Source organism: Emys orbicularis, chromosome 18 (assembly GCF_028017835.1).
Source record: "Emys orbicularis isolate rEmyOrb1 chromosome 18, rEmyOrb1.hap1, whole genome shotgun sequence".
Taxonomy (NCBI): domain Eukaryota; kingdom Metazoa; phylum Chordata; order Testudines; family Emydidae; genus Emys; species Emys orbicularis.
The window spans coordinates 1004319-1024609 of record NC_088700.1 but is presented as its reverse complement, the minus strand read 5'-3'; the positions used below and the strand labels follow the sequence as shown (position 1 = coordinate 1024609).

At 45.7% G+C, this 20291-nt stretch overlaps 1 protein-coding gene across 1 annotated transcript in view; it reads left to right on the top strand.

The window, feature by feature from the left end:
* RALGPS1 (Ral GEF with PH domain and SH3 binding motif 1) overlaps window positions 1–20291 on the top strand; it is a 381204-nt gene that overhangs the window by 109879 nt on the left and 251034 nt on the right. The window lies entirely within an intron of this gene.

The following is a 20291-nucleotide window of genomic DNA, read 5'->3' as shown; positions in this document are numbered from 1 at the left end:
GGATTTTTTTTGTTCCTAATATGTTTTAAAAACTTACTATTATTGTTAAGTCTGCTGGCCACTGTTTCCTCCTTTGCTCTTCATATCTGGTATCCTATTATCATATCACATGAAATCATATAATATCATATATTTTAGTTACTGTAGACATTTCAATTTACTTTGCCAGATTTTCAAATAAAATTTGATTTATAAAGAAAATTCACATCTTTCCTCTTGGACTGAAAATCTTCCTTGTTACTGCAGAAATAAAGATAGTGGAAGCTGAGGAAATAAATGGAACCTTTGCAAATTTTGGAAATATGCTTGATTAATGAAGTTTTGTAATTATCTTTGGAAGACTTACAGCACTAGTAAGGGCAGTCCAAGCTTCTCTCCCATGCCCCCAACCAATATGCCACCACAGCTCTTGAAAGACCACCACTAGGACTCATAAGAGGAGTGCCGTTTCCATGCTTATGGAACTCGCCCTTCTGCTGAGACTGTGAATAAGAATCCTAAGTGTTAGAGTGTGTATTGTGGATAACTGCCTACTGGGAATTGGACTGTGATGAAATCCTCATTTCATAAGCCTACTGAAGGAATCTTGATTTATAAATCACCTTAGCTGATCATAATATGAGAGAAGGATGTCTTTGTATCTCATTGCCCAAATCACATCTCCATCATGTGATATTTCATATATGATGAGAAACACAAATCTATATGCATTAATTCTGCATTGTCTTGTAAAATGTTTCTGTTTCAGCATAAAAGTTCTGCTCTCACCACCACTCAGTAGATGCTTTGGTTCATGATATTTTTGCATTCCATCTCAATGCTACAATACAATGAAACAAAAGGTCTATAAAAATTTCTAATAGACGCCTTTGGCTCGACTCCCAGACAATGCAAAATTCTATGGGCAGGCTTATTGTTTATACTAAGGAAGATTAGTACGATACTCCAGTTTTCTTTTAAATTATAGTGGCTTCCCATTAGGGAATGAATTCATTATAGAATGTATGTAATAACTTTTATTGGCTCTTTACTATTCAATCCCTTCAGTCCTCTTAATTTGCTGTTAGTTTATACACAACAACCAAGTCATCTCTCAGTTGAAGTGCTCACTTGAACACAAAACTGTATGGTAGAATGTTTCATATTCCTTATCCTTTTAACATTTTACCCCAGTATATGTTTAAAGAGGTACATTACTTTCTCACTTTGTTCCCTAATGAAAAGTTTTATTTTCAGACTTTGTTTTCTGTGTTCTGATGAGACTGTAGAGGTTTTAGAAATGTATCTTATTGCGATTGTGATTTTTTTTTTTTTTTTTTTTTTTTTTTTTTGCATAATGATATTATTTGGAAATAAACATTTTAATTAGAGTGAAAAATGTTGTGAGGAGGAAGAATGGGGTCATCATCATCAAGGTATATATCCTTTCCTGAGTTATAATTTGTAGCTCAAGGGTCTACTCTGTTTTAAGACTCTCAGAACTTGGTGCTCCTGATTGTAACTCCTTTTGTTTCTATATAGCTCTGTTCCTTTAGGAGATTTTTGGTCTGCTCCAACTTCAAATATTTATCCTGGTTCCTTTGTATCCTAGAAATGCTAACCTATACCATTGGTTATTTACAAAAAAATCAGAATCTAACACTACCCACATTTTAGGGCTTTCACCAGTGTGTCTTATTCTGCTTTTATTGGATGGATTTGAGTTTCAATGGAGAATCTATCTCAGTCTTCCCGCCACACAAACACACTACAAATTTGAAGATGATACAAAATTATTCAAGATCGTTAAATCCAAAGATGACTGTGAAGAGTTACAAAAGGATCTCGTAAAACTGGGTGATTGGCTAACAAAATGGCAGATGAAATTGAATGTTAAGTGTAAAATGCACATTGGAAAACATAGTCCCAACTACCCACACAACGAAATGGGGTCTAAATTAGCTGGTAACACTCAAGAAAGAGACCTTGTAGTCATCATGGATAGTTCACTGAAAACATCTTCTTGGTGTGTAGTAGCAGTCAAAAACCTCCAATGATGGAGATTCCACAACATCCCCAGGCTATTTATTCCAGTGCTTAACTACCCTGACAGGAAACTTTTCATAATGTCCACCCTAAACCTCCCTTGTTGCAATTTAAGCCCATTGTTTCTTGTCCTCTCCTCAGAGGTTAACAAGAACAATTTTTTGCCCTCCTTCTTGTAACAACCTTTTATGTATTTGAAAACTGTTATGTTCTCCTCAGTCTTCTCTTCTCCAGACAAACAAATGCAGTTTTTTCATTCTTTCCTCACAGGTCATGTTTTCTAGACCTTTAATCATTTTTGTTGCTCTCCTGTGGACTTTCTCCAATTTGTCCACATTTCTCCTGAAATATGGTGCCCAAAGTTTTATATATATGTCAGTATATAAATCCCTGGTACTCCCACACCTTGAATACTGTATGCTGTTCTGGTCGCCCCATATCAAAAAAGATATATGTGATGGGATATTTACCCCACACCGACCCTGAAGGCATAAGGGGGCTCAGGAAGGGGCAGTTAAGTTTCACAGTTGCACCTGATGGAAGGCCCATGGTTTTATAAGTATTAATTGCTGATGTAGCCTAGCAGGGCTTCAACCACGGGGAGAGGGGGGAGAAGGTTGGGGCTACAGCCGCAGGGTGGGAGGGGGGTTCAAGGCTCCAGGCAGGCAGGGGGGACTCGGGGCTTTAGCTAAGAGGGAAGTGCCAGTTTCAGCCCTGGTGCTCCCCCTGCAGCTAAAGCCCCAAGGCCCAGCATGTGCCACCCTCCCCACCCCGTGCCACCCCTCCGGCTGAAACTGGGAGCGCAACCATGGGAAACCCCAAGCTCCAGCACCCCCCACCGTGCTGAAGCCTTGAATGGAGTTGCAGGGCTGAAGCCATGATCCCCAGTGTTCCCTGGGGACAGAAGCCCTGAGCCCCAAACCCGGAGCCCTGCAGCCCCAACTCCTCCACCCCATGGCTGAAGTCCGTAACCTCTTGTCCAGCATACAGGACATTTCAGAGTTACGGACAACCTCCGTTCCAGAGATGTCCATAACTCTGAGGTTCTACTGTAAGTTAGTTCCATCAATGGCTGTTAGCCAAGATGATCAGGGACACAACCCCAAGCTCTGGGTGTCCCTAAACCTCTGACTGACGGCCAGAAGCTGGGACTGGATGATTTTGGATGGATCACTTGATAATTGTGCTGTTCGGTTTATTCCCTCTGAAGCATCTGGTACTGGCCACTGTCGGAAGACAGGATACTGGGCTAAATGGACCATTGGTCTCACACAGTATGGCCATTCTTATGTTGTTATGTTTTTGTTGTATTATTGTACAGCCGCCAAGCAAGGAGAGCAGGAGAAAGTTGCTGTATTAAAAATATTGTTTCTTCTTGGGTTCTCTACAATTCACCTTAGTTTTTTTTGTTTTTGTTTTTTACTACTCCTAATAGAAGCTGTGACTCTGTTAAATATATTTACAGATTTTGTTTTTTCCTTTTTCCTTTAATTTACAATCAGAGATCAGGGCATTAGTGAACTCTAGCAGAACATCCAAGTGAAGAAACATACAAAGCTGCTCAGGATAAAACATTGTTGGTTTTGAGCTCCAGTGCAAAATTAGGGAGCCAAGTGAAAATAGAACCTATTTTAATTAGTAGTTTAAAACATGTTGTATGAAAGGAGGAACTGTACTTAAAAACAAAAACAAAAAACAGATTACTTACCCAAAGGACCATGTTCTGTGCAATAAAAGATGTGGTTACGTTTTGCTGCTTTGTATGTAATTATTTTGTGTTAGATTAGTAGTTAGTGATTTGTTCTTTCCCATATGCAAAAGTTTGGAAGAGTTCAAAACACAATAATGTCAGTGAAAATCACTCCGAGTTCTCCTACTTATATTGTTTATATAAGAGTTAATCTAGAAAACCGAATGGGAAGAGCTGGCTGTGTATTGTACACAGTATGTATGGGAATAACACAGTGCCCAGAAATCTTTATGTATTGTCCAGAGTATTCTATCAGATCTCAAATTCTTTTATTTGTATAACGGAGTACAAAATAGACCTCAATAGGGACCAAGATGGAATACTGTCTGTGTTTTTAAATTGGAACTGTGAACTGCATGTAGTTCTCATTTTGAAATTAATACAAGTCCTCCCTTTTACTTTAATGGGCATTGGGTTGGGCTCAGAGTGATAGATCCTATGCTGATTCCATTGAAGTCAATGGCAGAATTCCCATTAACGTCAGAAGTACAAGATTGGCCCTTAGCATGTTAACCATTCAGCACTGGACACTTGGGTTCAAATACTGCTTTCAGTCATAAGCAAATATTTGGTCTCAAGTGCACATTACAAAACCCCTACAAAAATTGGCACAAATCAGCATCACTGACAGTTTCTGCTGAAAGAGAAAATCAAGATCATTTGTGTCTGAGATGTGCTGGCAGAGATGGGCATGAGCCACTTGCAAAGTTCCTGCCCATCTAAGCCTACCAGAAGCCAATGCTATTAGTCTCTCATGTTTAAGAAATAGAAACTTGCACAGAAAATATGAATAAAATAAGACACTGTGTAAAAAGGAGTGAAAAACAAAGAATACTTTCATTAATTTTTCCTTAAAGTTTAACTTAAGTTTCATTTTATTCAACTGTCAAATTGAGGATTAAATTGTCTGGACATCTAAACACATGCATTTTCCTGTGGCTGTTTGTTACTAGCCCTGTTTATACCAAAAACAAGGTGGGTGTGTGAGAGAATTGGGTGCTGCCTGGGCTTCATTAATCCTTTGTATTCATTTCATGAAACAGTAAGTGTTTTTCAGTGCCGGAAAAAATATTGAAAGCTCCATCCACACCTTGCCATAGGAATTAAAATGGCAGTGTTGGGTTTTACTGCTGTGCTGTAGAGTATTTTAAAAAGAATTAAGTAAGAAAAGATGTCTTGAATTGTTTTAACATGGTAATTTAAGGTTACTAATACCTGCTTTTCTATCAGTGATCCAGTTTTAATGTATTCACAGGGCAGTGCCCTATAAGATTTCCCGAAGAGCGGGTGTGAAGTGAGCTTAAAACGCAACATTAAACATCACTTGTGATGTGACGGCAGAGATGTATTAGCAATCTGTTCTGCATCCATGTCATTTGATACATTTAGATTTATAAAAGTATACAATGTGGGGCCTGATCCTGCAACATTTCTGCACATTGATTTCAATGGGACTGCTTTTGTGAATAAGATTTGCTTGCACAAATAACTGTTTACAGGATCAACTCTAAGTATGATCAAATTTTCTGCAATTAAACATGACATGATAGTGATCTGCTAATAGTTTTCTTAGACATGCATGCCATGACACTCCCCAAAGAAGAGCTTTGAGTGAACATAATAGAAAAGACGAGGTGTAGCATCCCTAACAATTCAGGTAGGAAATGTGGTGAGCTGTGGTCGTCTGCTGCACAGTGTGACAGTGTTGAAAGCCAGCTAGGGCTCTCAAATCTTTGCAGCTCTGCACAGCCCTCTTGGGACAGCAGTCACTGTTCGATAGAGTGAAGGATTCAGGGCTGGTGCTACCATTAAGGCAAACTAGGCGGTTGACTAGGGCGCCAAGATTTGGGGGTGCCAAAAAGCAGTGCCCCCAAATTTTTTTTTTTTTACAGCATTCCTACGCCCCCTCCCCGAGTGCGCGGTCGCTGCTCCACTTCTCCGGCATCCCAGGCTTGCGGCGCCAATCAGCTGTTTGGCGCCGCAAGCCTGGGAGGGGAGAAGAATTAGAGTGGGGGCGGCGTGCTCGGGGAGGAGGCGGAGCAGAGATGAGCTGGGGTGGGGAGCTGCCGCATTGCTGTCACCGGGGGGGGCCCGGCGGCTCGGGGTGGGGGGCGCAAGGTGGAAGTTTCGCCTAGGGCGTGAAACTTCCTTGCACCGGCCCTGGAAGGATTTACTTATAGCAAGACTTGGCAGCACTCTCTGAAGGTAAAGTTGTAAAACAGTTTCCATTATCAATCTGTTTCCACACTTGTAACTTTCCAAAACATAACTTTTAGTTAAATTTTCCAGGGTTGGTTCCTGCCAAAAGGTGATTTTTTTTTTTTTTCCCCAAGTTTCAGCAAAATCCTGTCAGCCTTGTTTGGGTTATGAGAGTGGAAAAGAAACTTCCAACTGTTTAAAAACAAAAATTCTAAGCACAATTTTTAAAGCAGGGCTACAGCAAAAAGAGCTGAAGTTGAAACTGTTAGCTCGGCATGGACATAATCTTTATTGACAACGAATACTTTTGAAAAATATAGCTTTCACTTTTAAATGTTCATTTGAAAACTGCATCGTGAGAAGCACAGTTGGAAATTTTTGTAACTCCATGGGCTCACACTGGCTGTACTGCACATGTACATGCCTCTGCTTAAATACATATTTGTTAAGGAATTTATAATCTCCACCGTTACCAAGTCTATTCTCTTCTTTTTCTGTTTTTTTTTTCTTTCTGTTTTTTAGGGGGAATTGTAAGCAGGACATAACTCCCCATAGGACTCGAGGTTCTCCCCATTCCCACAGTGATCATAGCTAAGGCTACAATTTTGTCATGGATATTTTTAGTAAAAGTCAGGGACAGGTCAAGGGCAATAAACAAAAAATCACGCAAGCTGTGACCTGTCCCTGACTTCTACTAAAAACATCCCTGACAAAATGAGGAAGGAGGAGAGTCCAGCATGCTGTCCCCTCTGCTCCCTCCCCCCACAGCAGCTGGGAGCTGCAGGGACCCCATTGCCCAATGTCTGGGAGGGGTCCCCCTACTGCCCTGCAGGGTTGGTGCTGGGGGGGGGTCCCTCCACGGCCGTGCGGGGCTGGGAGCTGCAGGGGGGGGAGAGCTGTGGGGGGGCGCCCTACCAGCGGCGGAGGCTGGGGAGCTGCGGGGGGCCCCCCCCGCAGCCACTTAGCAGCTCCGGGGTCCTTCTGCTGCCTCCGACAAGTGACTGGGAACTGTGGGGGGAGGGCTTGCTGCTTGCGGCAACTGAGCAGCTGCCTGGGGTGGGGGGGAGCTGTGGCGGTGGCTGAGGAGTTGTGTGTGGGGGGGACCCGAGGCCACTGAGCAGCTCCGGGGTCCCTCTGCCACTGCCATTGGTGACTGGGAACTGCAGGGGGAGGGCTCGCTGCTTGTGGCGGCTGAGTCACTGCAGGGGGGACCCCTGCTGGGGGCAGCTGGGCAGCTCGGGTCATCGCCAGCGGTGGCAGCTGGTCAACTGCGGGCCCCCCAATGTCATGGGGGTCGCTGAAAGTCACAGATTCCATGACTTCCGCGACCTCCATGACATAATCTCAGCCTTAATCATAGCCAGTATTCTTGCAGCACCTTTTTGAGAGAGGTCCTAAAGTTTCCTTGCCTTTGGCTCAGTGCTATGACTCTTACCTCTTTCTTTGGCCTCTTCTGGAGGGTAGAATACAGTTTCCTTTTCTCTGGAGCACCGATCCGTTTTTGTCAACTCTGTAACAACCACTAAATCCAATCCAGGTGTCTTGAATAAAGCAAAATTTATTTAGAATAAACAAAATTGCTAACAAAATAAAAGTTAAGCATAATAGGACTATCAATCTTGGACCCCCATTACAACAGATTGGTAGGTTCTGAGCATGGTGTAACTGGGATATACCCTGCAATTCACCAGTCACTTTTCCATTCGTTGGGCCTGTTGATCAACAAAGGCAAATTAGTTTTCCTCCCTGAACATCAAATTTATAGGTTCGGTTCTCAGCTCTGTCAGCGAGAGCCTATTTGCCTGAAGCCAGATTTCAAACAATATTCAATCTGTGCAAAGAGTTCTAGACATATGCCCATACAACAATAAGGAACTATCTGAGACTTCTAGGACACAGCGGAGCTTGCACATACCTGACAGCATGCCAGACTTCACCTCAGGTAACGCAGCGGTAGTTGAATTCTGTTTATCATCCCTCACGTCACCTGCTGGTCATGCTGACTCACATATATGCAGCTCTTCTTCCCTCCCTGGGCTGGTAGATAGACCCTGCCTAATGAATGCAATGAAGTGCCTTTTGCTCTGCTTTCACCTTCTGTGAATCTAGTCACAGATGCATTATCCCTTGATGGCTTGGTGCACCTGGGAAGCTTTTGGACTCAAGGTCCCTAGTCAGATCAGGATCTCTCCCTCCACATCAATTTTAGGGAACTCCTGGCTATTTATCTGGCCAGTCAAGTGTTTCTTTTCCACATCGCGGGTTGTTCTGTACAAGTACTCACAGACAACACTGCTGCAATGTTTTATCTCATCACACCGGGTGGTGCTAGGTCAGACCCCCTTTGCCAAGAGGCTATAGACCTCAGTGCAGAAATTCCAGAGAACAGAATCTCACTTAAAGCATCTCCAGGAGTCTCAGAACTCCCTAGCAGACTGTCTCAGCAGGTCATTTAGAAGAGATCACAAATGGTCCCTCAGACCCAATGTAGAAAAGTCCATTTTTCAGATTTGGGGGGTACCAAAGTTGGACCTGTTCACCACTTGATAGAACAGAAAGTATAATCAATTCTGGTTATGGGGAGGTCTCAAACCAGTGTCTATGAGAGATGCCTTCCTACAGTCTTGGAAGGGGAAACCTCTCTGCTTTCCCCCCACAGCCTGATAGTGCCCAGAATGCTAACCAAACTCAGGCAAGATCATGCTATTCCAATCTTAATGGCACATCATCACTGGTTCTCAGATGTGTTGAACCTCTCCATTCGGGATCCAATTCTCCTTCAGGACCTGGATATAATTTCACAGGAGTATGGTCAGATTCTGCATACCACTTTGGAAAAAAGTTTTCCAGCTTTGGCACACTGGCATGCAGACACCTAAAGTAGACTATCTCGAAGAACAAACAGTTATAGAACATGTATGTAACCATAGTTTTTCTGTTCCATTGGTATCAGTTTCCAGGAGTGGAGTTGTTATAAGAAAGTGTAATCTCTTAAATGAACAAAGTGGTTTTTTGGAGGGAGAGGGGGGGTTGGTATAGAAACTGTCAAACTCTTTGGAAACATGTTTATGGATTTCTTCTTTCCCCCCCCCCCCCCCCAGATAAAAGCAAATAACTGCTACAGAATGTGTAACTTTTGTAGTTTCTCATTTTGCTAGCAGACATTCCAAAGGGACCATCAGGAAATTTGTTGTGTGCAGTGTTGTTGTAGCCATGTTGGTCCCAGGATATTAGAGTGCCAAGATGGGTGAGGTAATATCTTTTATTGGACCAACTTCTGTCTCTCTCACCAACAGAAGTTAGTCCAATAAAAGATATTACCTCACCCATCTTGGCAGTCAAGAAATTTGTCACTCTTGCAAGAGCATGAACTTTTCAGCTGGAGTTATGAAATGATGTAAGTTGTTCTTGAGTCAAACATCACCTGACAAATACCATAGACTTTCACATCTTACTTTATATTTACATTACATGGAAGATTAAATTTCAGAAAAACTCCCAGTTCCACACATGGGGAAACAATATATTTCAATGGTTGAATGAAATAATGAACCATTAAGTTGCATGGTTGATATTCGTTAGGCACTGGAAAACCTCTTGGGGAAGGGAGAGCATATAGAGAAAGGATGAGCTCAGCTTTATCCAAAACAGAATGTTTACTGTCAGTGGAAAACAAGGTTTCGGGCAAAGGGTTGAAAGTAGAAGAGTACTGGAAAATAAGATAGAGGTGTACAGAAAACAGATTAGAGAGAAAGCTGTTCTTGTGTAATTTCATTAATAAATTGAAGAGGAAGTATTCAGTGCAACTCACTGGTGCTGGCTGTTATTGAGACAAATACTAATGAGAACTAGACATTAGACCGAGGTCCTGATCCTGCAACTTGCAAAATTGGAACCAAAAGTAGCACCTGAATTTAGTCAGCTGAAGTTAGGAAGAATTTTCCCCCTATAATATGGAATTGCAAAAAACGGTGCAATGTGGGAGATTTATATCTTTCTCCAATATTGTCTACACCTCTAAGACAGGATTCTATATTGGATGGGCAAGTTTTTTGTTCTTTCGAGTAATTAACTATATTTGAAAACAAAATATACACCTCTACCTCGATATAATGCTGTCCTCGGGAGCCAAAAAATCTTACCGCGTTATAGGTGAAACCGCGTTGTATCGAACTTCCTTTCATCCACTGGAGTGTGCAACCCCGCCCCCCTGGAGCACTGCTTTACCGCGTTATATCCGAATTCGTGTTATATTGGGTCGCGTTATATCGGGGTAGAGGTGTATTATTAAAATACACCCTGATTGAGCATATGTTTCACTAGGAGGGTGGTGAAGCACTGGAATGGGTTACCTAGGGAAGTGGTGGAATCTCCTTCCTTGGAGGTTTTTAAGGTCAGGCTTGACAAAGCCCTGGATGGGATGATTTAGTTGGGGATTGGTCCTGCTTTGAGCAGGGGGTTGGACTAGATGACCTCCTGAGGCCCCTTCCAACCCTGATATTCTATGATTCTATGATATGTTATTCTGAACACTCCTATACTAGGTAAAAGCTGCAATAACACTCGTCTGTAGCCACAGTATTACAGGTTTTGAGACCCAGCCCAACAGCAATCACTTCTTCTGGTGTTTGCATTACTGTTCTTCCACTGAGTCGTCAAGAGTTCTCAATAACTCCTGTAATCATAAGCTTTCCTGTCCTCACCACACTCTGATTGGCTCAGTTCTCAGACTGTGGATGAGTAAGATGCAGCTCTGCCTGCCCAGAATGGTGGTTTTCTTTGACTGAAAGAAAACTACTTAGCATGCTTAGTAATTGCCATGCCCTATTTTTGGATGTTTAGCTAGAAATGTCCACAAATTCCCTATTTCTGCTCTCTCCATACATGCAGAAACAAAAATGATTCACATAAATCCATTCCTCTCCCTTCTCCACTGCTACTACCCCTTTCTTAGGGCTTAAACTACTGCAATATAAAGCCCCAGTGGGTATTTCTAGACTGCAATTAAACACCCATAGCTTGCCTGTGTCAGCTGACTCGGGCTCACAGGGGTTGGGCTACGGGGGTCTTTAATTGCAGTGTAGATGTTCAGGCTTGGACTGGAGCTCAGGCTCTAGGACCCTCCCCCCTCATAGAATTATAGAATATCAGGGTTGGAAGGGACCTTAGGAGGTCATCTAGTCCAACCCCCTGCTCAAAGCAGGACCAATCCCCAACTAAATCATCCCAGCCAGGGCTTCGTCAAACCTGACCTTAAAAACCTCCAAGGAAGGAGCTTCTACCACTTCCCTAGGTAACCCATTCCAGTGCTTCACCATCCTCCTAGTGAAAAAGTTTTCCTAATATCCAACCTAAACCTCCCCCACTGCAACTTGAGACCGTTACTCCTTGTTCTGTCAAGGAGGGGTCCTGGAACCCAGGCTCCAACCCTAGCACGAATGTCTACACTGCAATTAAACAGCCCCGTAGCCCAGCCCCAGTGAGCCCGAGTCAGCTGACACAGGCAAGCCATGGTTGTTTAATTGCAGTGTAGATATACTCAGAAGGACTGTTCTTGTTTAAAGTTAAGCACGTGTAAGGGTTTACAGCCTAAGAAGTGGCATTTGTGTTGGGGTTTTTTTGTTTTCACAGTGTGACTAGTGTTGCCAACTTCGTAGTAATTAAAAACCGGACGCTCCAGCAGGAGTTCCAGAACCTCCCCTGCCATGCCTCTTCTCCACCAAGATCCCACCCCCCGTTCACTCCCTTTCCCCCACCCCTCAGGTTGGTAGGGATTCACCTACAGAGCCGGGGCTGGGAGCTGCAACTGCTCAACACAGATAGGAGGCAACCCTGGCTGAGTAGGGGCTGGTGTGGGTGATGATCCAGCACCTCACTACCTCCCATGCCTGCAGTAACTGGACTGGTTAGTAGTACTGACCGGACAATGTCAGGTCCCCTCTTCAACCGGACTTTCTGGTAGAAAACTGGACACTTGGCCACTCTAAGTGTGACTCAGACATCAATATGTGAGCTTGTGCTTTCCTTTTAGCAGTCTTAAATATGTACTGAATTTCTTTGTTTTGTGCTGGTAAAGGCTAAAGAACTGAGGGTTGAAAAATGCATCCTTAACTAATGAATTGGTCACTAAAGGGCATGGAAGGAAAAGCCAAACCAGTTTGATAACAGCTATCAGAATAACTTTACAGGAGTGCGGTTCATGAGTTGAATTTTGATAATCAGATACATTCCATTATTATGACATACACATTGGAAGGAGTTATGCTTCCAAACGTAATAAAATATGCTTCTTTAACATCTGGAGTCCAGTGAATCATTGCCTCAATTAAAATAAATCATTGCCTATTTTGTACTTTTGAACACTTTATTTTTCATGTAATTTACTACTGCATATGGTAAATAAATAAATCTAACGTGTGTTAAATATAATTTTTTAAATTAAAGATCAGTTTAAAAATTACAAATTATTTAAATAATCAGTGAGAGAGGGTTGTCATATAATACAGGGGAAAACAGCAGGTTGAGGCAGTACAAGTGCAAGAATTTTTGCATTCCTTTTATTGTCAGGGGGCCTAAACATTTCTCCCAAGCTTGACCGCTTTACTGCATCACCCCCGCTTCAACCTGTCCTATCTCTTCCCCAGTCCTGTCTCCTTGTCCAGTTCCATTCTCCTTGCCTACCCAGTCCTGGTCTCCACTCCTAACGTTTCTCATCCTAGTCTCTGCTCAGCTTGCTGTAATCTCCCCCTCCTTGTCTGATCCTGTCTCTTTCCTCCTCCTCCTGACTTCCAGTCCCAGTTTCCCTCCCTGGGTTCTTCATCCAATCTCAGTCCCCCCCTCCCCACCCTTTGCCTGGATCCTTGTCCCAGGCTCTGCCCTCCCCTCCCTACCCATCCAGACCCAACCTCTCCTCCTCCTCCTCACCCCATCTCGCAGTCTTCTTGCCCAGACAGTACCAGCCTCCCCTCAGCCCTGGCTCTGAGGCTTCTGGCCCAACCAGCCCCTGCCCACCAGACTCCCTATCCCAATCTACTACTTTCCCTACTCCTTGGTCTGGCGTTCGTCTCTTCTGCATTCAAATCAGATGGCTTCCTCCTCCGTGTTGCCTGGATGCCAGCAGCAGGGGGTAACTGAGAGCACAGGAGAGACAGGCTGCCTTCTCAGTTCTGGAGCCATGCCCCACTCTGGCCTGGAACAGCTAGGAGCAGCCATTACACGTCAAGTCCTGTTGAGCACTGTAGCCCTGGAATTGAACATGTTCAGTCACTCTGTGAGGACGGTGCCTTTGTAGTCTGGGTGGCACTAGGAGCTGTGAGGGGATGGAGCTTGCTTACTTGCTCTGTGGGGATGTCTCATGCACCGTCTGGTCTGCTCTAGGAGCTGTAAGAGGCTAAAGCATGTTCAGTGAGGGTGGAATCTTCAGAGATGTTAGCTGTTTAGCTCTAGCAAGTCTCTACTGAGCATGTGCGAACTGCAATTTTCCGTCAAGTGATTGTGCACATACACATTCACTGGAGGTGTATGTGTGCCCAGATCACTTGAGTCCTAGCTCCAAAGTATGAGGATGCTAGAGCATTTCAAACAAAAGTTCACCAGCATTTTTTAACATGGGCACAACAATGTATTTTTCCCTAGTTCATTCTCAGAAATGGCTGAACTGCTTTTGTTGAAATTTTCCTATCTATTAATTCAGCCCAAGGCAGACACATCCACTTTGAAAAATGTAACCGTAAAGACTTAAAATTTGGCAAGTTTATAAGAAAATGAAAACAAAATCTTATAATGGAAAGTGTTTGGCAACCTTAATAATAGGCAGTGCTAGCAGCCCCACCCATAATACTTATTTTTTAACCCAGGGATATTTGGACAGAATATTTAGACATAACCTTTTTTTCTTTTGATCAAAGAAATGTAACCCTTTAACATTTGAATCAAAACTAGGGCTGTCGATTAATCACAGTTAACTCATGCGATTAACTCAAAATATTAATCATGATTAAAAAAATTAATTTGTGATTCATCACAGTTTTAATCGCACTGTTAAACAATAGAATACCAATTGAAATTTATTAAATATTTTGGATGTTTTTCTACATTTTCAAATATATTGATTTCAATTACAACACAGAATACAAAGTGTACAGTGCTTACTTTATATTTTTATTACAAATATGTGCACTGTAAAAATGATAAACAAAAGAAATAGTATTTTTCAATTCACCTCATACAAGTACCGTAGTGCAATCTCTTTATCGTGAAATCGCAATTTACAGATGCAGATTTTACATAACTGCACTCAAAAACAAAACACTGTAAAACATCAGAGCCTACAAGTCCACTCGGTTCTACTTCTTATTCAGCCAATTGCTAAGAGAAACAAGTTTGTTTACATTTATGGGAGATAATGCTGCCCGCTTCTTATTTACAATGTCACCTGAAAGTGAGAACAGGCATTCTTCTTTGAGTGTTTGCTCATATCGATTCCAATTAGGTGTGCGCACGCTGCGTGCACGGCCGTCTCAAAGTTTTACCCTAGCAACACCTGGTGGGTCGGCTGTGGAGCTCCCTGGAGTGGCGCCTTCATGGTGCTAGATATATACCCCAGCCGACCCAGCACCTCCTCAGTTCCTTCCTACCGCCCGTGGTGATTGGAACTGTGGAGTCCTGCTTCGCTTGTTCTCCACTCTCCCTAGCGTATACCTAATAGTAAATAGTTGTTTGTTAGTCAGTTATAGTTGGTTTTACTTAGTGTTAGTGGGGTTGGGGAGTTTCCCCATCCTCCCCGATTTTTTCTCTCGGGCTCATGCCCAAAGCTCCGGGATTCAAGTCCTGCGGTTCCTGCTCTAAGCCCATGCCAACGGGCGACCCCCATGACTCTTGCCCAAAGTGTCTGGGGGAGGCTCATCAAGCAGAGAAGTGCAGGATCTGTAAAGGGTTTCATCCCCAGACTAAAAAGGAGCAGGACTTTCGCTCATGGAGGCGGCTCTTAACCCTCAGCCTCCTGTGGCGTGCCAAGAACCAGCACCGAGCATCTCGGTGCACAGCGCCCTGGCAAACCCCCGCGTCTATCCCCCCGACGGCAAAGGGGGTGGAGCGGAAGTACTTTGTCCCCTCAAAGGGCTATGATTATTTGTTCACCCACCCACAGCCCTGTTCGCTCATGGTTGCGTCCGTGAACGAAAAGGAGCGGCATGGCCAGCAGGCCCCAGCGCCCAAATCAAAGGATGCCAAGTGCCTTGATTTGTTTGGATGCAAAGTTTACTATACGGGGGGACTTCAGCTCAGGATTGCTAATCAGCAGGCGCTCCTGAGTCGTTACAATTTTAACTCCTGGAACTCCATGCTGAAGTTTAAGGAGCTGGTACCTCTTGAGTCCAGGGAGGAGTTTGGGGCTTTGATTGATGAGGGCAAAACAGTGGCAGGCCTCGCTTGATACTGCGGACTTGGCCGCACGCACTTTGTCCTGAGGGATCGCGATGAGGCGTATCTCCTGGCTGCAAGCCTCCGGCCCGCCCCCAGAGCTTCAGCAGACACTGCAGGACCTCCCCTTTGATGGAGAGGGCCTGTTCTTGGATAAAACTGACTCAAGGCTTCATAGCCTTAAGGATTCAAGGGCGACAATGAAGTCCCTGGGCATGCACACACCGGCTACCCAGCGGAAACCCTTCAAGCCTCAGCAGCCACAACAGCGCTCGTATCCTCCTTGGCCGACGCAGGATTTCTATAGGTGGCGGGGGCGTAATGGCAGGAGGAAGCCCTCCAACCCCCCGTCAGGATAAGGCCAGGGCCCAACCAAGCCTTCGTCAGGCTCAAAACAGGCCTTTTGAAGGGACGCCCGAGGACAGCGTACCGGACCTCGTTCAGGATCCTACCCCACCTTTCTTGAATCGTTTATCCCATTTCCACCATGTTTGGTCACAGATAACCATGGACTGCTGGGTCCTCTGCATGGTGGAAGTGGGATACTCTCTCCAATTTTCTTCCTCCCATCTTCCTTCCCCGTCCCTCTTCAGGGACCTTTCTCATGAGCAACTCCTTATTCAGGAGGTTCAGGCGCTCCTCGCCATGGCGGTGATCGAGGAGGTTCCAAGGGAACTGAGGAGCAGGGGGTTTTACTCCCGATATTTCCTAATCTCCAAGGCAAAGGGCGGGCTTCAGCCCATTCTGGACCTGCGTGGATTCAACAAGTTAATGGTAAAGTTGAAGTTCCGCATGGTCTCTTGGGCACCATCATACCTTCCCTGTATCCTGGAGACTGGTACGCTGCCCTCGATATGAAGGACGCGTATTTGCACATAGCGATTCATCCGGCGCACAGATGCTTCCTCCGCTTTGTGGTCAACCACGAACACTATCAGTTCACGGCCCTTCCCTTCGGACTCTCCACGGCCCCCCGAGTGTTCACCAAATGTATGTTGGTCGTGGCAGCCTTCCTTTGTCGACGGCGGGTGCAGGCATACCCTTACCTCGACAACTGGCTAATCCCGGAACGCATCAGAGAACAGGTGCAGTCCCACCTCCGCTTGGTCACAGACACGTTTCTTCAGCAGGGCCACCTCCTCAACATGGCAAAGTCGACCCTAGAGCCGACCCAGAGAATAGAATTCATCGGGGCGGTTCTGGACTCCGTGCAGGCACGAGCCCTCCTGCCAGACGCTCGTTTCCAGGCTATAGTGGGCCTTATCTGGAGCCTTCAGAGCTTCCCAAGCTCGTCAGCAAGAAGTTGCCTGAGTCTTCTCGGCCACATGGCATCCTGTACATATGTAACCAGGCACGCCAGACTTCGACTCCACCCATTGCAAGCCTGGCTCGCATTAGTCTATTGCCCAGGTCGGGACAGCCTGAACTTGGTGGTCACTGTCCTGGAGTGGGTCCTGGCCTCCCTCCGCTGGAGGCTAGATCCCCGGGTGGTATGCGAAGGAGTCCCCTTTCACAGTCCGCAACCCTGCTTGTCCCTGGTCACGGATGCATCAGCCCTGGGATGGGGCGCCCACCTCGGAGACCTTAAAACACAGGGCCTATGGCCTCCATCTGCACTCTCCCTTCATATCAACGTCCGGGAGCTGATGGCGGTGCACCTTGCCTGTCAAGCTGTCCAGGAGCGGCTGCAAGGTCATTGTGTGGCGGCCCTCCCAGACAACACCACGGCCATGTTCTACATCAACAAGTGGGGAGGGGGACAACTCCTCTCCCCTCTGTCAGGAGGCTGTTCTATTGTGGGAATTCTGCATAGCCCACTCCATTCACCTGTGGCATCCTTTCTGCCCAGGGTCCAGAACACGCTGGCGGACCTTCCACTCCCACAAGTGGTCGCTTCGACTGTATGTCATCCACCCCATCTTCCAAAGGTGGGGGTTTCCCCAGGTCGACCTGTTTGCTTCCTGCAGCAATCGGAAATGCCCGGCTTTCTGCTCCTTCCAAGGTAACTCCCTCGGCTCTCTCACAGATGGCTTCCTGCTTCCGTGGATGGTCCTGCTCAAGGTACGCAGGGACAGGGCGCGAGTGATTCTGGTGGCTCTAGCGTGGCCCAGGCAGCATTGGTACACCACACTGTTGGAACTGTCCATGGACGCCCCAGTCCCATTGCCTCTTCTTCCCGACCTACTCACTCAGGATCACGGTCGCCTTTGCCATCCCGACTTGCAGTCTCTCCACCTCACGGCATGGATGCTGAACATAAGAACGGTCATACTGGGTCAGACATACATCCAGCCCAGTATCCTGTCTACCGACAGTGGCCAATGCCAGGTGCCCCAGAGGGAGTGAACCTAACAGGTAATGATCAAGTGATCTCTCTCCTGCCATCCATCTCCACCCTCTGACAGAGGCTAGGGACACCATTCCTTACCCATCCTGGCTAATAGCCGTTAATGGACTTAACCTCCATGAATTTATCTAGTTCTCTTTTAATCCCTGTTATAGTCCTAGCCTTCACAACCTCCTCAGGCAAGGAGTTCCACAGGTTGACTGTGCGCTGTGTGAAGAACAACTTCCTGTTATTTGTTTTAAACCTACTGCCCATTAATTTCATTTGATGGCCCCTAGTTCTTATATTATGGGAACAAGTAAATAACTTTTCCTTATTCACTTTCTCCACACCACTCATGATTTTATATACCTCTATCATATCCCCCCTTAGTCTCCTCTTGTCCAAGCTGAAAAGTCCTAGCCTCTTTAATCTCTCCTCATATGGGACCTGTTCCAAACCCCTAATCATTTTAGTTGCCCTTCTCTGAACTTTTTCTAATGCCAGTATATCTTTTTTGAGATGAGGATACCACAGCTGTACGCAGTATTCAAGATGTGGGCATACCATGGATTTATATAAGGGCAATAAGATATTCTCTGTCATATTCTCTATCCCTTTTTTAATGATTCCTAACATCCTGTTTGCTTTTTTGACTGCCGCTGCACACTGCGTGGACGTCTTCAGAGAACTATCCATGATGACTCCAAGATCTCTTTCCTGATTAGTTGTAGCTAAATTAGCCCCCATCATATTGTATGTATAGTTGGGGTTATCTTTTCCAATGTGCATTACTTTACATTTATCCATATTAAATTTCATTTGCCATTTTGTTGCCCAATCACTTAGTTTTGTGAGATCTTTTTGAAGTTCTTCACAGTCTGCTTTGGTCTTAACTATCTTGAGCAGTTTATTATCATCTGCAAACTTTGCCACCTCACTGTTTACCCCTTTCTCCAGATCATTTATGAATAAGTTGAATAGGATTGGTCCTAGGACTGACCCTTGGGGAACACTACTAGTTACCCCTCTCCATACTGAAAATTTACCATTTATTCCTACCCTTTGTTCCCTGTCTTTTAACCAGTTCTCAATCCATGAAAGGATCTTCCCTCTTATCCTATGACAACTTAATGCCATGCTGCATGGCTGAACCCTTCAGAGCTTCTGTGTTTGGAATCCATACAACAAGTACTGATGGGCAGCAGGAAGCCCTCCGCTCAGGCCACATATATGGCAAAGTGGGAGCCATTTTTGCGGTGGTGCACCCAGCGCAGCACGCCCCCTCTCCAAGCGCCCGTGCCTCTCATTTTAGAGTACCTCCTAGACCTGAAGCGGCAAGGCCTGGCGGCGTCCTCTGTCAGGGTTCACCTTGCGGCCATTTCGGCCTTTCACCCGGGCATGTCTGGCCACTCTGTCTTCGCCAATCCCATGGTTGGTAGGTTTCTCAAGGGCTTGGGTCACCTCTACCCCCAGATCCAGCAGCCAGTCCCCACGTGAGACCTTAAACTAGTCCTTTCCAAACTCATGGGGCCCCTGTTCGAACTGCTGGCCACCTGCTCTCCCTCCTCTACCACTCCTGGAAGACGGCTTTCCTTGTCACTATCACGTCGGCGCGGCATGTCTCCGAGTTGAGAGCCCTTACCTCAGAACCGCCTTACACGGTCTTCCATAAAGATAAGGTGCAGCTTCGACCTCACCCAGCCTTTCTTCCCAAGGTGGTGTCGGCCTTTCATACTAGCCAGGACATTTTCCTCACGGTTTTTTATCTGAAACTGCACGCCGGTCCCCGGGAACAGCGGCTGCATTCCCTCAACGTCCGTACGGCCCTTGCCTTCTACATTGAGCGCACAAAGCCATTCAGGAAAACAACCCAGCTCTTCGTTGCAGTGGCGGACCGGATGAAAGGCCTCCCGGTCTCCTCTCAACTGATCTCTTCATGGATCACGTCATGCATCCGCCCTTGCTATGAACTGGCCGGTGTACCGACCCTGGCCCTCACTGCTCACTCCACGAGGGCCCAGGCCTCGTCTGTGGCTTTTCTGGCCCAGGTGCTGATCCAGGAGATCTGCAGAGCAGTGACTTGGTCCTCGGTGCATACTTTTGCTTCGCACTATGCCATCATCCGGCACGCCAGAGATGACGTGGCGTTTGGTAGAACGGTACTGCAGTCCACTTTGCTTCACTCCAACCCCACTGCCTAGGTAAGGCTTGGGAGTCACCTAATTGGAATCGATATGAGCAAGCACTCGAAGAAGAAAAAACGGTTACTCACCTTTGTAACTGTTGTTCTTCGAGATGTGTTGCTCGTATCCATTCCGAACCCACCCCCCTTCCCCTCTGTCGGAGTAGCCAGCAAGAGGGAACTGAGGAGGCGCTGGGTCAGCTGGGGTATATATCCAGCACCATGAGGGCGCCACTCCAGGGGGCTCCACAGCCGACACCCTGGGTGTTGCTAGGGTAAAACTTTCCAACGGCCGTGCACACGGTGCACACACACCTAATTGAAATGGATATGAGCAACACATCTTGAAGAACAACAGTTACAAAGGTGAGTAACCGTTTTTTCGC